This window comes from Coregonus lavaretus, assembly GCF_964263955.1.
Source record: "Coregonus lavaretus genome assembly, chromosome: 15".
Classification (NCBI taxonomy): domain Eukaryota; kingdom Metazoa; phylum Chordata; class Actinopteri; order Salmoniformes; family Salmonidae; genus Coregonus; species Coregonus lavaretus.
This window is the reverse complement of record NC_140002.1, coordinates 22,629,377-22,641,797: the sequence shown is the minus strand read 5'-3', so window position 1 is coordinate 22,641,797 and position 12,421 is coordinate 22,629,377. Positions and strand designations below refer to the sequence as shown.

Genomic DNA, 12,421 nt, shown 5'->3' with positions numbered 1-12,421 from the left:
TGGAGGTGGAAACATCATTCTTTGGGGATGCTTTTCTGCAAAGGGGACAGGACGACTGCACCGTATTGAGGGGAGGATGGATGGGGCCATGTATCGCGAGATCTTGGCCAACAACCTCCTTCCCTCAGTAAGAGCATTGAAGATGGGTCGTGGCTGGGTCTTCCAGCATGACAACGACCCGAAACACACAGCCAGGGCAACAAAGGAGTGGCTCCGTAAGAAGCATCTCAAGGTCCTGGAGTGGCCTAGCCAGTCTCCAGACCTGAACCCAATAGAAAATCTTTGGAGGGAGCTGAAAGTCCGTATTGCCCAGCGACAGCCCCGAAACCTGAAGGATCTGGAGAAGGTCTGTATGGAGGAGTGGGCCAAAATTTCTGCTGCAGTGTGTGCAAACCTGGTCAAGACCTACAGGAAACGTATGATCTCTGTAATTGCAAACAAAGGTTTCTGTACCAAATATTAAGTTCTGCTTTTCTGATGTATCAAATACTTATGTCATGCAATAAAATGCAAATTAATTACTTAAAAATCATACATGATTTTCTGGATTTTTGTTTTAGATTCCGTCTCCCACAGTTGAAGTGTACCTATGATAAAAATTACAGACCTCTACATGCTTTGTAAGTAGGAAAACCTGCAAAATCGGCAGTGTATCAAATATTTGTTCTCCCCGCTGTATATCCTTTAAAAATATATATATTTCCCTTTATTACTTTCCAACCCCACCATCCCCTCCCTAATTGGAGTAAATTAGTGAGCAACAATGCTTAGGCCTCTACTTCATGCTTATACATACTATATACATTTAATGGACACAGTCAATAATGATATCTTGTTTGTTTTTACTCCTGAACATCCTCCGATCATTTTCATGATGTCCATCTGGTATGCTTCTATATGCCATATCTTTCTAACTGTGCTCTTTCACAAAAGCTCACAATATATAACCTATATCCTTATTATGGACACAGCATGTCTTACACTAGTTATCTTGTTGTTATTAGTTGTTGTTATTAGTCCCATTCTTCAGCTCCATTCAACACCTCTCATCTATCTCTCTCAACACCATCCATATTGGATTTCTTTATGCCATATATTTTTCAACTATACTGTGATGTTTTACAAAAGTTCTGAACCTTTCTATTCTCATTGTTTCTACAGTTTGTGAATTGAAAATAAACATCTTTGCTAAAAGTATTATTATATTATTGATCGATTGACTATGACTTTTCAGATCACCCAGTAGTGCTATCTGCAGGGTCAGCTCCATGCAAATATTGCAATCCTTCAGCCATTCCTGGACCTGTGTCCAGAAACAAGCTACAAATGGACAGTACCAAAACAAATTATCTAATTATTCAGTCTCTTCACAGCCAAATCTGCAGAGCTGGGAAGATTGTATCCCCCATATAAATAACATTCTATTGGTAGCAAGAATTTTATATAATAATTCAATACGTTTTGAATCTGGCGTCGTTTTGCGTATCAGTTCATAAACACTATTCCATGGAATCGGTACGTCAAAAATCTCTTCCCAACTATTTTGCAATCTATATGGGACGGCTGTCAATCCTTTGGTCCTGAAATGAAACTGGTCAACTTTTTTATTTATCACAATTTTCTTTAACCAATTATGTTCTTTAATGCAAGGCCGACAGACAAGTTGCTTACTTTTTCCTCCTTCCACTTTCCTTTTCCATTTTTGCGGTAATGCTGCAATTATTTGGTTGTAATTTCGGGTAGAGCAGACATTTCCATACGTTTTTGTTAGCTGCATGTGCGACATAACTCCACCATTCCTACCGATAATATATTTTACGAAGATTATACCTTTTTTAAACATCTTCTAAAAAAAGAACGTTTTTTTATCATTTAGTATATTTGAGTTTAACCACAATATTTGTTGCAATATTTGTTCTGTCATTTCTGGAGGATTTAATTGAAATTGCAGCCAACTTTCTATGGCTTGTTTTAGAAATAGTGATATTTGCGAGATTATTTCCTTTTCAAATACCTGAAAGTGAGGGGTTGTAATCTGAATAAAGGGAAAAAGTCCCTTCTTGAACATTGGGTGAGACAATCTTACTAGTTTGATAGAGAACCAGTTCGGATATAAGTATAATTTTTGTATGACTGAAGCTTTTAGTGATAGGTCTAATGCTTTAATATTTAATAATTTCTGTCCTCCTAATTCATATTCATTATATAAATAGGCCCGTTTAATTTGGTCTGGCTTGCCGTTCCAAATAAAATTGAATCTTTTTTTCTCATATAATTTAAAAAACTGTTCGCTAGGCGTAGGCAAGACCATAAGCAAATAGGTAAACTGGGATAATACTAAAGAGTTAATCAGGGTGATTTTTCCACAAATTGACAGGTATTTACTTTTCCATGGTAGCAAGATCTTATCTATTTTTGCTAACTTTCTATTGCATTTTTTGGGATTGAGATCATTTATTTAGTTGTATTCCGAGTATATCCACATCACCATCAGACCATTTTATTCGTAAACTACATGGTAATGTAAAAATTGTATTTTTTTGTGATCCAATACGTAATATAGTACATTTAACAGAATTTGGTTGTAATCCAGAGAGGTTAGAAAATGTATCTAGATCCTCTATGAGGCTGTGGAGGGATTCAAGTTGTGGATTTAAAAGAAAACATGAATCATCAGCGTATAATGACACCTTTGTTTTTAAGCCCTGGATTTCTAATCCCTTGATATTATTGTTGGATCTGTAAAGTACTTTGTTTCCTCCTTCAAAATATCATTTGGTGAATCATGGGTGACTCCGTCATTTGTAACCAGTTTCAATAAATTCTTTTTGGTAGCATTCCTATGTTGAAGATTAAAAAATAATTTGGTGCATTTTTCCCCATATTCCATCCAGTTTGCTTTATTTTTCTAATATATTACACTCCATTTCTTAGCTATTGAAGCTATTGCTATTTGTTAACATTCAAGTAGTAGGAGTAGTTTAAAGGGTAAAATAAGAAAGTAACTGTTGCTTATTCATTTTATAAACGTATCGTTCAGTTTATCGTTATCGTGATAATTCAGTCAATTTATCGTGGTATGTATTTTTGCTCAACTAAATGTGCACTGCATGGTGCATAGAGGTGGTGCCTACCCCATTTGGTTATGTGAGCGCCCTCGATGTAGCAAGGTGCTGACTGCACTGACACACACACACCACGCAGCAGCAGAGGGGCATGGTTTCTCCTACTCTTCCCCTCGTTCTGATTTGCATGGCTGCATCACAGGTTTTTCTCTTGAAGCTATGGCTAAAAATAGGCCCTCAATAGCGGGCTGCCAAGCAGACCTGCTCATCAGAACTAATTGCAACAGAAAAGTTCCCTTCTCTCCCCCCTTTTTTTCCCTCTTGCCATCCTTAGCTTTTGTTTACTCTGTATAGAATATCCTCTCTTTATTCACTGCAGACCAAACACAAATGGTCAGACCTATATTTTGCCCCACTACTGTCTGTAATTGTAATTGCCAGGCTACCCATCCACATCGCTCTGGCCAAACGCCACGCCCACTAACGTTTCTTTTCCACAAGTCTGGATTTTCTCTCCTCCCTAACGACTTCTCGAATGTGAACACTGGAGCAAGGCGATATGGACAAAAACCCATATCTCAATAAATTGCCTGAATTGATACAGTAATGATAAATAGAACGATACGTTAACATTAATTTGCACCACGTTTTTTTTAAATTACCTTTTAAATTACTAGTACTAGTTTGATGGTTGTAGGCATCAATTGTCCCATTAACAATCACCCGTATTAGAAAACGTATTTCAAACTTCACATTTCTCTAGTAAAGGCTACTTATCGTAATGAACGATATCAGTCAAATTATCGGTATGGTCGGTGTTGAAAATTTTTGGTTTATCTTCCCAGCTCTAGCGAACACGTTCAAACCGTTCTGATCGGTCTCAGAAACCGATGGTTTGGACCAGAGCCTGAACACACGTGGGTGAAGTGGCGTTTCGGAAATAGTCATTGGCTTTGGTACTCTGATTGGTTAGAGACGATTCAATCGCTGATGACTTGTTTTGTACAACGGCCTCACTTTGACGTAAGCCTAAACGACTTCTACGATGGCAGTCTGTCTGAATGTATGTAGTGATATATGGCAGCAGATTAAATTCAGTATGAGTCATCAGGCAATGTCTGTAAGATGTTGGATCCACTATAATTTATCTTTAGAGCACTTTTGTTATTTTACTTTATTTGACTCTTTCTATCAAGGCAGCTGAATGTAACCAGGATTTGCATAGGGTGCCGGTGCAGTGTCCTTCTCTAGCAACAGAACCCATGTTAAGTCAAATTATATCAGTGGCTATCATGCTAAGTCATCCAAGAAGGGCAAGCCAAGGGCCCACAATAGAACCTGGTAAAGGTGTGAAAAGCACAGTTGTCCCTCCCTGGTCTGGTTTCAGTTGGAATTCCACTCCAATCCCAGAGGACAATGAAACCCTATACTCCTATATCAGAAGAACCCTGCCATTCAAAAACCTATCTTGAGAATTGGACAGCTTTTGTTTTGTTTGTGGTGTGGGGGCAGGGGATGAGGATGGGTGTCTCTTTATTGGGAGGGGCGGTGATCAATCATATTGTCTGGAGCATTGAGGTGGATGGTGGCCCAGCCCAGTGTAGCGTCTGTGTGGAAAAGATGCTGGCCTTGAGTCTGGCTGGCTAGCCAGCTCTGGATACCGACGGGGCAACACCGACACTACAGCCCTTTGTGTGGGGGACTATGGGAGAGTCGTGACCTCATTCCCAGACAAGCGTCCGGGGCAAGAGAGGGTAGCGGGGGACGGGGGGTGGGTGTGTATGTGTCTTTGGCCGGCTCTCACGTACCCCCTCCCCCATTCCACTTGACCCTGAGACTACCCGACCCCCTCAACCCTCCTGTTGGTTACGTATCAATTTACAACCACAATAGTGAGTTGGATTCTTCCTTAAACTACTCATGTTTCTCTCTTTTTGGTCTCATGTTATCGAAAACAGATATAGCCAAGGTTGGTCATTTTCTGTGACAATGTTGGGGGCGGTACACTTCAAATGTCTGGAGTTTCCCACACCAGGCTCTTTCCCCCCTGTCTGCCCTAATGGTTGTTGGCCTTTGGCAGGAGGGCAATGAGGGGAGGTCAAAAAGCCTGGCCCTTAATTGTGAGTGGATCTGGCCCCCTCCAGATGGGGAACGGTGGATGGTGTTTGCAGAGCAGTGGATGAGGAGGAGGGGGGGGGGGGGCCTCTGTCTATTGATAATAAACTGATTGAGTCTGTGTCTAGGGATCTCCAGAGACAGAGAGAGATTTGTGGTCAGGGTGTCTGTCTGTGGCCGGCGGGCCTGAGCAAAATGAGGCTGTATGTCTTCCCAATGCCCAAACGCTTCAAACAAGCTTAGCTGCATTCTGATTGGTAGATCCAGAAGAGCTGGGACAAAATTTGATTTTTATCTGCATAATTAGTGTTGGCTGTGAGGGTGATGCATTGTATGCCAGTTAGGTGTTGGAAATTGATTGTCTTATATTGGAGAAGTCCTTTTAAAATAATCCAGTATGCGTCTGGTATTGGAGTAGTGGTGTTTGTTTGTAAAGCGTCTAGTGTCAGGATAGTGTTTGTAAAGCGTCTGCTGTTGGGCCAATGTTTGTAAAATAACTCTGGCTTCAGATATTCTGGAGAGTGTTTGTCTGTCTAACCACAACTCATAAAGTGACTGATGTTCAGTCAGTGTTTGTTGAACAACAACTTGGAATTTTGATTTGTGATGGAGTTTGTAGAATTGGCCTAGTTTACTCTGTCAAGTGTCTGCTACTTGAGACACCATTAGTAAAATAACCCGTAAAATGTCTGACATCCAAGGTTGTGTGGAAAACGTTTTTTGTAAAACGACTTCTAAAGTGTCTGCTATCAGGTGGGTGAATGGCTGTGGGAGGTACGGGGGGATGGTGGGGATGTTGTGAGGGGCGTGCTCCATAATTGGCGCTCTCCCAGAAGTGTCGCGGTTCTATTTCCTATAGTGGTGGAGGGCGGGCAGCGTTTCTCTTATCATTGGAGTCTCCTCTCATTCATCACTGCTTCCCGCTCTCTGCTCTCTCTTTGTGCTGCCGAGGTGTAGGAGGGGTAGCCTAGCCGCGTGGCGCCCAGCCTGGCCTGCCCAGGCCCCCTGGAATAATAAGCAGGGTAATGTCTACTGACTTTGTCAGATGGGCTCTGCGCAACCAATCTTCAGGGAGTGACAAGCAAGGGTCAGCCTGTCCCCATCAAACCATGGAGGTGGAGAATGTACCCACTACTTAGCCCTCTGAGAGAGATGGAGTGAGAGAACCAGTGGTGTTTTTAGCCTTAGATGCAATGGGAGTGGAGACATTAGAGCAGGAACAGAACATTTCAAAACCCTACCTCTTACCTTCACCTGTGTACCCGTTCCTGTTCTCCCTGGGACTCTGTCCAATGTGAAAGAGAATATTATGCTGTCCAGTTGCATGTCTGAGATCACTGAATTAATGTCAGTCCATCAGAAGTTACCTGGGGAAGGAAATACATTTACATGTCATTTTCCTTCCCTCTTTGCCAAGAGGCTAGTTGCACTCAATTTAATTGCGCAGTTTAGACTTTGATAAGTCCTTTATACATAGTTTGTATTGAGTATATTGTAAATGTTACAATACCTTAGTGTATAACATATATACAGTTATCTATAAAAGGTATACATTAGCATAGCCATAACCAAACGGTGAGGCTGCAGGTGGGTGTGTGTGTTCTCCCTGGTGATGCTGTACTGCCCACACACTCACCCGGTTCAGCAGACACACACTGCGGCAGGCAGCAACACGGGCAGCTCAGTTGCTCGGCATCAGGACCCCGGTTTCCTCTCCCTCCGCAACACAGCCTACATGAAGAGCTCCTTAGCCAGCGCAAGGCGATCATCGAAGAGAGGGAGAAAATGAAAGTGAAAGACAGAGAGAGACAGTGAGAGGAGGGTAGGGAAAAGAGAGAGAAAGGGAGAGTGATAGAGAGCGAGAAAAAGCCAGGACCCCAGTGGTAGTAGGAACAGAGGCCTAGAGAGGAGAGCAGGGAGCATCAGACGTTGCCTGAGGAGAAAGCCTTGTCAGTCATGTATTATTCACTTCATCATTTCTCCGGAACAAACCAACGCAACCCTCCTCCATTCACGGCCCTGCATTAAAGATGCATTGTGGTGTGTGTGGTGTGTGTGGTGTGTGTGTGTGTGTGTGTGTGTTGGGTGGGGGGGCTGGCCGGGAGTGTGGAATGTTTTCGCTGAAAGGTATGGCCTAGTTCTTCTGGATGATCTGGTAAAAAATATCTCCCTGTCTGTCTCTCCAATATCTCTATAAGAGACATGTGAAGGATGTTTAGTCCAACTCATTCATATTCTCCCTTATCTTTTCATCTTATTCTTCAGTCTATCTCTCCATTTCTCTCTCTCGCCCTACCTCCCTCTTTGATTCGCTGGCTCATCCTCTTGTGTTTCCTCTTCTTGCCCTCTGTCATGTCGGGGCCAGCGGGACCCCCTCTCGCGGGCGCTGATGTGCAAGGCAGTGGCTGAGTCACAAGCCCCCTTGCCCCTGACCGCCGACTCGTCTCCCCCCTGTAGCCAGCCTGTAGTCAGCCTCAGCCCAGACACAGGGGTTAGCCTCCCCTGCCTGTGCTAGGCTCGGCCAGGCCAGGCCACAGCCATTGTGAGGCTTGGCAAGCAGCCGCTTGGCTCACAGACCCAGTGGCAGAGAGCGGTCGAAAGAGAGAGAACTCCTGCCATTGTGCTACAGTAACCCAGTGGCAAAAGGAGGGAGAGTTGGGTGTAGAGAGAAAGACGGAGGAAGTAAGAGAGCGAGAAATCAGTCTACTGTGCTAACCCAGTGGCAGGGACAGAGAAGGAAACCATAGGAAGAAATGGAGGGAGAGCGGCTCTCCACCCTCAAGGACTAGACATGCTATTTTCTGCCCTCTAAAGACCAAGTGCCTTCGCTTGAAACCCTCAACACAGGCCAAAAACCCTTAAATGATACAAATGCTGCAATATTACCAAACCCAGGCACTTTCTCTCTCATCTTCATGACAGCAGGTAGCTTAGTGGTTGAGAGCGTTGTGCCAGTAACCGAAAGGTCGCTGGTTCGAATCCCCGAGCCGACTAGATGAAAAATCTGTCAATGTGCCCTTGAGCAAGGCACTTAACCCTAATTGCTCTGGATAAGAGCGTCTGCTAAATGACTAAAAATGTAAATGTAAAAATGTAGACTAATGCTGTAGCCCTTTCTGTATAGTGGAGAGCAGGGATGCGTGGAGAGAGATGAGAGCTCATAGGCCCGAGTAGTACACCCTCCGGGTCTCCACTGTACGCTGCTTATTTCATTGAACAATGACCACACAGGTCCAATGCACTCAAACACAAAGCGAGAGCCACTCAGTGGGTCGACCATTAAAAGGGGAGCGAGAGTTACTTAAAAGCTGAATATGAAAAGAAGCCATTGTCTATGTCCCTGACTGTCACTGGGGGAAAGAAAGTCTGGCCTAGAAGAAACTTTGTTCATGTAGACATTGTGCTAAGAAGGTAATTGGTTAAATAGTGGCAGGCAGCCAGTGGAGGGATCTGTGAGGAAGGCCATGTCTGAAGTAAAGCTTGTGAACTCATTGTGGTATCAGACTCTTGTCCTCTTCTCCTCCCTTCTTACGCTCCTCACCCTCTCTTTCTCTCCCCTCCTTTTCCCCCTTCTCACTTTCTCTCTCCCGCTGCTCCCTCCAGCTCTCTGAGGATGCCCTGTGATTGTAGTGCGCGTGTGTTTGTGTGTGTGGACCTGCAGGCTTGCCTCCCTAGAGATCTGGGCCGGTTTCCAGGACGGGGAGCTCCCTGGTGGTGGAGAGTTTTAAAAAATTTAACCACCATAACAATCCCTTTTTACGTTTGAGAGGTTATGTACACTACATGACCAAAAGTATGTGGAGACCTTTTCGTTGAACATCTCATTCCAAAATCATGGGCATTAATATGGAGTTGGTCCCCCCTTTGCTGCTATAACAGCCTCCACTCTTCTGGGAAGGCTTTCCACTAGATGTTGGTACATTGGTGTGGGGACTTACTTCCATTCAGGCACAAGAGCATTAGTGAGGTCAGGCACTGATGTTGGGCGATTATGCCTGGCTCACAGTCGGCATTCCAATTGATCCCAAAGGTGTTCGATGGGGTTGAGGTCAGGGCTCTGTGCAGGCCAGTCAAGTTCTTCCATACCGATCTCGACAAACCATTTCTGTATGGACCTTGCTTTGTGCATTGGGGCATTTTCATGCTGAAACAGGAAAGGGCCTTCCCCAAACTGTTGCCACAAAGTTGAAAGCACAGAATCGTCTAGAATGTAATTGTATGCTGTAGCGTTAAGATTTCCCAAACCATGAAAAACAACCCCAGAACATTATTCCTCCTCCACCAAACTTTACAGTTGGCACTATGCATTGGGGCAGGTAGCGTTCTCCTGGCATCCGCCAAACCCATATTAGTCCGTCGGACTGCCAGATGGTGAAGCTTGATTCATCACTCCAGAGAACGTGTTTTCACTGCTCCAGAGTACAATGGCGGCGAGCTTTACACCACTCCAGCCGACGCTTGGCATGGTGATCTTAGGCTTGTGTGTGGCTGCTCGGCCATAGAAACCCATTTCTTGAAGCTCCCGACGAACAGTTCTTGTGCTGACGTTGCTTCCAGAGGCAGTTTGTAACTCAGTAGTGTGTGTTGCAACCGAGGACTAATGATTTTTCTGCGCTACGCGCTTCAGCACTCAGCGGTCCCGTTCTGTGAGCTTGTGTGGCCTACCACTTCGCGGCTGAGCCGTTGTTGCTCCTAGACACTTCCACTTCACAATAACAGCACTTACAGTTGACCGGGGAAGCTCTAGCAGGGCAGAAATTTTACGAACTGACTTGTTGGAAATGTGGCATCCTATGACGGTGCCAGGTTGAAAGTCACTGAGCACTTCAGTAATGCCATTCTACTGCCAATGTTTGTCTATGGAGATTGCATGGCTGTGTGCTCGATTTCATACACCTCTCAGTAACCGGTGTGGCTGAAATAGCCAAATCCATTAATTTAAAGGGGTGTCCACATACTTTTGTATACATAGTGTATATATGTATCTATACTGAACAAAAATATAAACGCAACATGTAAAGTGTTGGTCCCATGTTTCATGAGCTGAAATAAAAAATCCCAGTAATTTTCCACAAAAACCTGACAGGTGTGGCATATCAAGAAGCTGATTAAACAGTATGATCATTACACAGTTGCACCTTGTGCTGGGGACAATAAAAGGTCACTTTAAAATGTGCAGTTTTGTCACACAACACAATGCCACAGATGTTTCAAGTTTTGAGGGAGCGTGCAATTGGCATGCTGACTGCAAGAATGTATACCAGAGCTGTTGCCAGAGAATTGAATGTTCATTTCTCTATCATAAGCTGCCTCCAATGTCGGTTTAGAGAATTTGGCAGTACGTCTAACCGGCCTCACAACCCCAGACCACATGTAACCACGCCAGCTCAGGACCACATCCGGCTTATTCACCTGTGTGATCGCCTGAGGGGGAGTGGGGGTGCTGAGGAGTATTTCTGTCTGTAATAAAGCCCTTTTGTGAGGAAAAACTCATTCTGATTGGCTTGGCCTGGCTCCCCAGTGGGTGGGCCTATGCCCTCCTAGGCCCACCCATGGCTGCACCCCTGCCCAGTCAGATGCATATCTGTATTCCCAGTCATGTGAAATCCATAGATTTGGGCCTAATTAATTTATATAAATTGACTGATTTCCTTATATGAACTGTAACTCAGTAAAATCTTTGAAATTGGTGCATGTTGGGTTTATATTTTTGGTTCAGTATATGTATGTATGTATGTACAGTATGCAAACTGCATTTCCATATGGTTTTCATGGTCCTGCTCCCTCCATCTGAACCCCTTGTGCTGTGAAACATGTGTGTCCTCAATCACTCTGGCCTGAAGATCAGTGTTTACTGAGCTAGCTTTTATTGGTCACTTGGTCAAGCCTTTTTATCCGTCAGTGTAAAGATCATTTTTATGCAGTGGGGCTCTCTGTATATCAAATTCGGGTCAATTGCATTTGCAGATCTCGAGCAGAGTGTCTGTGTTTCTTGGTGTGTGTGTGTGTGAGTGTGTCCCTGTCGAGATCCAGAAAGATTTTCGAGTTCTCTTGGCCGGGGCAGGAGTCTTATGTTGAAACCAGATGTTGAGCGATGTTTCCTCTTTGTCACGTGGCCCCTTCTGGTACGGCACTTACATAAATGTAATCTGTACGGTAGCCAGTGTGGACGGGAGATCAGCGGGCCCAGCTGCTCCTTCCAGGGGAGTGGGAAAAGTCCACCACACTAGGTACCTAGCTAGCTTGGCGCTAACGTTAGCTAAGCACAGCATGGCATGGTCTGGGTCAGCCAGTCCCCACAGTCTTCCAGAGAGGCTCCCTAGTGGGAGGGAGGGAGGGGAGAGCGGGGGGAGACTGGTGTAAACATCAGTCAGAAATAGAAGGCACACTTACACGCATCAACGTGGAGGGAGAGAAGGTAAAACGAGAGGGGGGAGAGGATACAACAGAAACACAGGCATTTAAGAGCTCTTCATTAAACACTGTTGTAATGTCTACCCTGCAAGTTAGGGCTGGTCAGCTTAAAATAAATGACCCTTAGTGCAGTTTGTACATTTGCCAATTGACACACGGTTTCAGTAATAGGTTACAGGGGTTATACTGTGTCACAGGACCCCCATGTGCTGTGCATGTGTTGTGCAAGTGTCACAGAGTACACCTATTCTGTATCCTGAGGGTGACTGAAATGTCCACTTGACTAATGTGGGCCAGTCATTTAGGAGTGTGTGTGTGTGTGTGTGCGCGCATGTGTGTAGATGCATTACATTCCACTAACTGGCGGCTGCTAACTCGGTTTCAGTGGTCAGTTCTGTTTTGGAGCATGCTGTGCATTCCTTTAGGGAGGCCTCATGTAAGGCCTTTTTGTGCCCAGCTGAGATTTATTCAGGGGTGTATTTAATTTCATTTTATGATCAAACACGCCTGCTCTGTTCAAATGAAAAGGGCCATTGAAATTGGCCATAATCAGATATACTTTAATGGCGAGGCGTCGCAATCGCTCCACTGTAGGTTGCCCAAGGTAAGATTCATCATTGCTTGAGTAAGGTCGGAACAACGTTTGTTTTGATTGGAGCCTTTGTATATTCACTTATTTTTGTGACTTCATTTCAAATACGTTTTATTTTCATCTGCCGCAGACCGCAGATTCGAGACTCGACCCAGTTTCTCACAAGTTAAGCAGGCACATAACTCTACAGAAATAGCCGCTGTTGAAGTTGGCAAATTTTTCAGGCCTAACATTG

General features: G+C 44.3%; 1 protein-coding gene across 1 annotated transcript in view; it reads left to right on the top strand.

The window, feature by feature from the left end:
* Positions 1-12,421, top strand: part of cux1a (cut-like homeobox 1a) — a 237,913-nt gene that overhangs the window by 78,920 nt on the left and 146,572 nt on the right. The gene's annotated exons all lie outside the window — the stretch shown is intronic.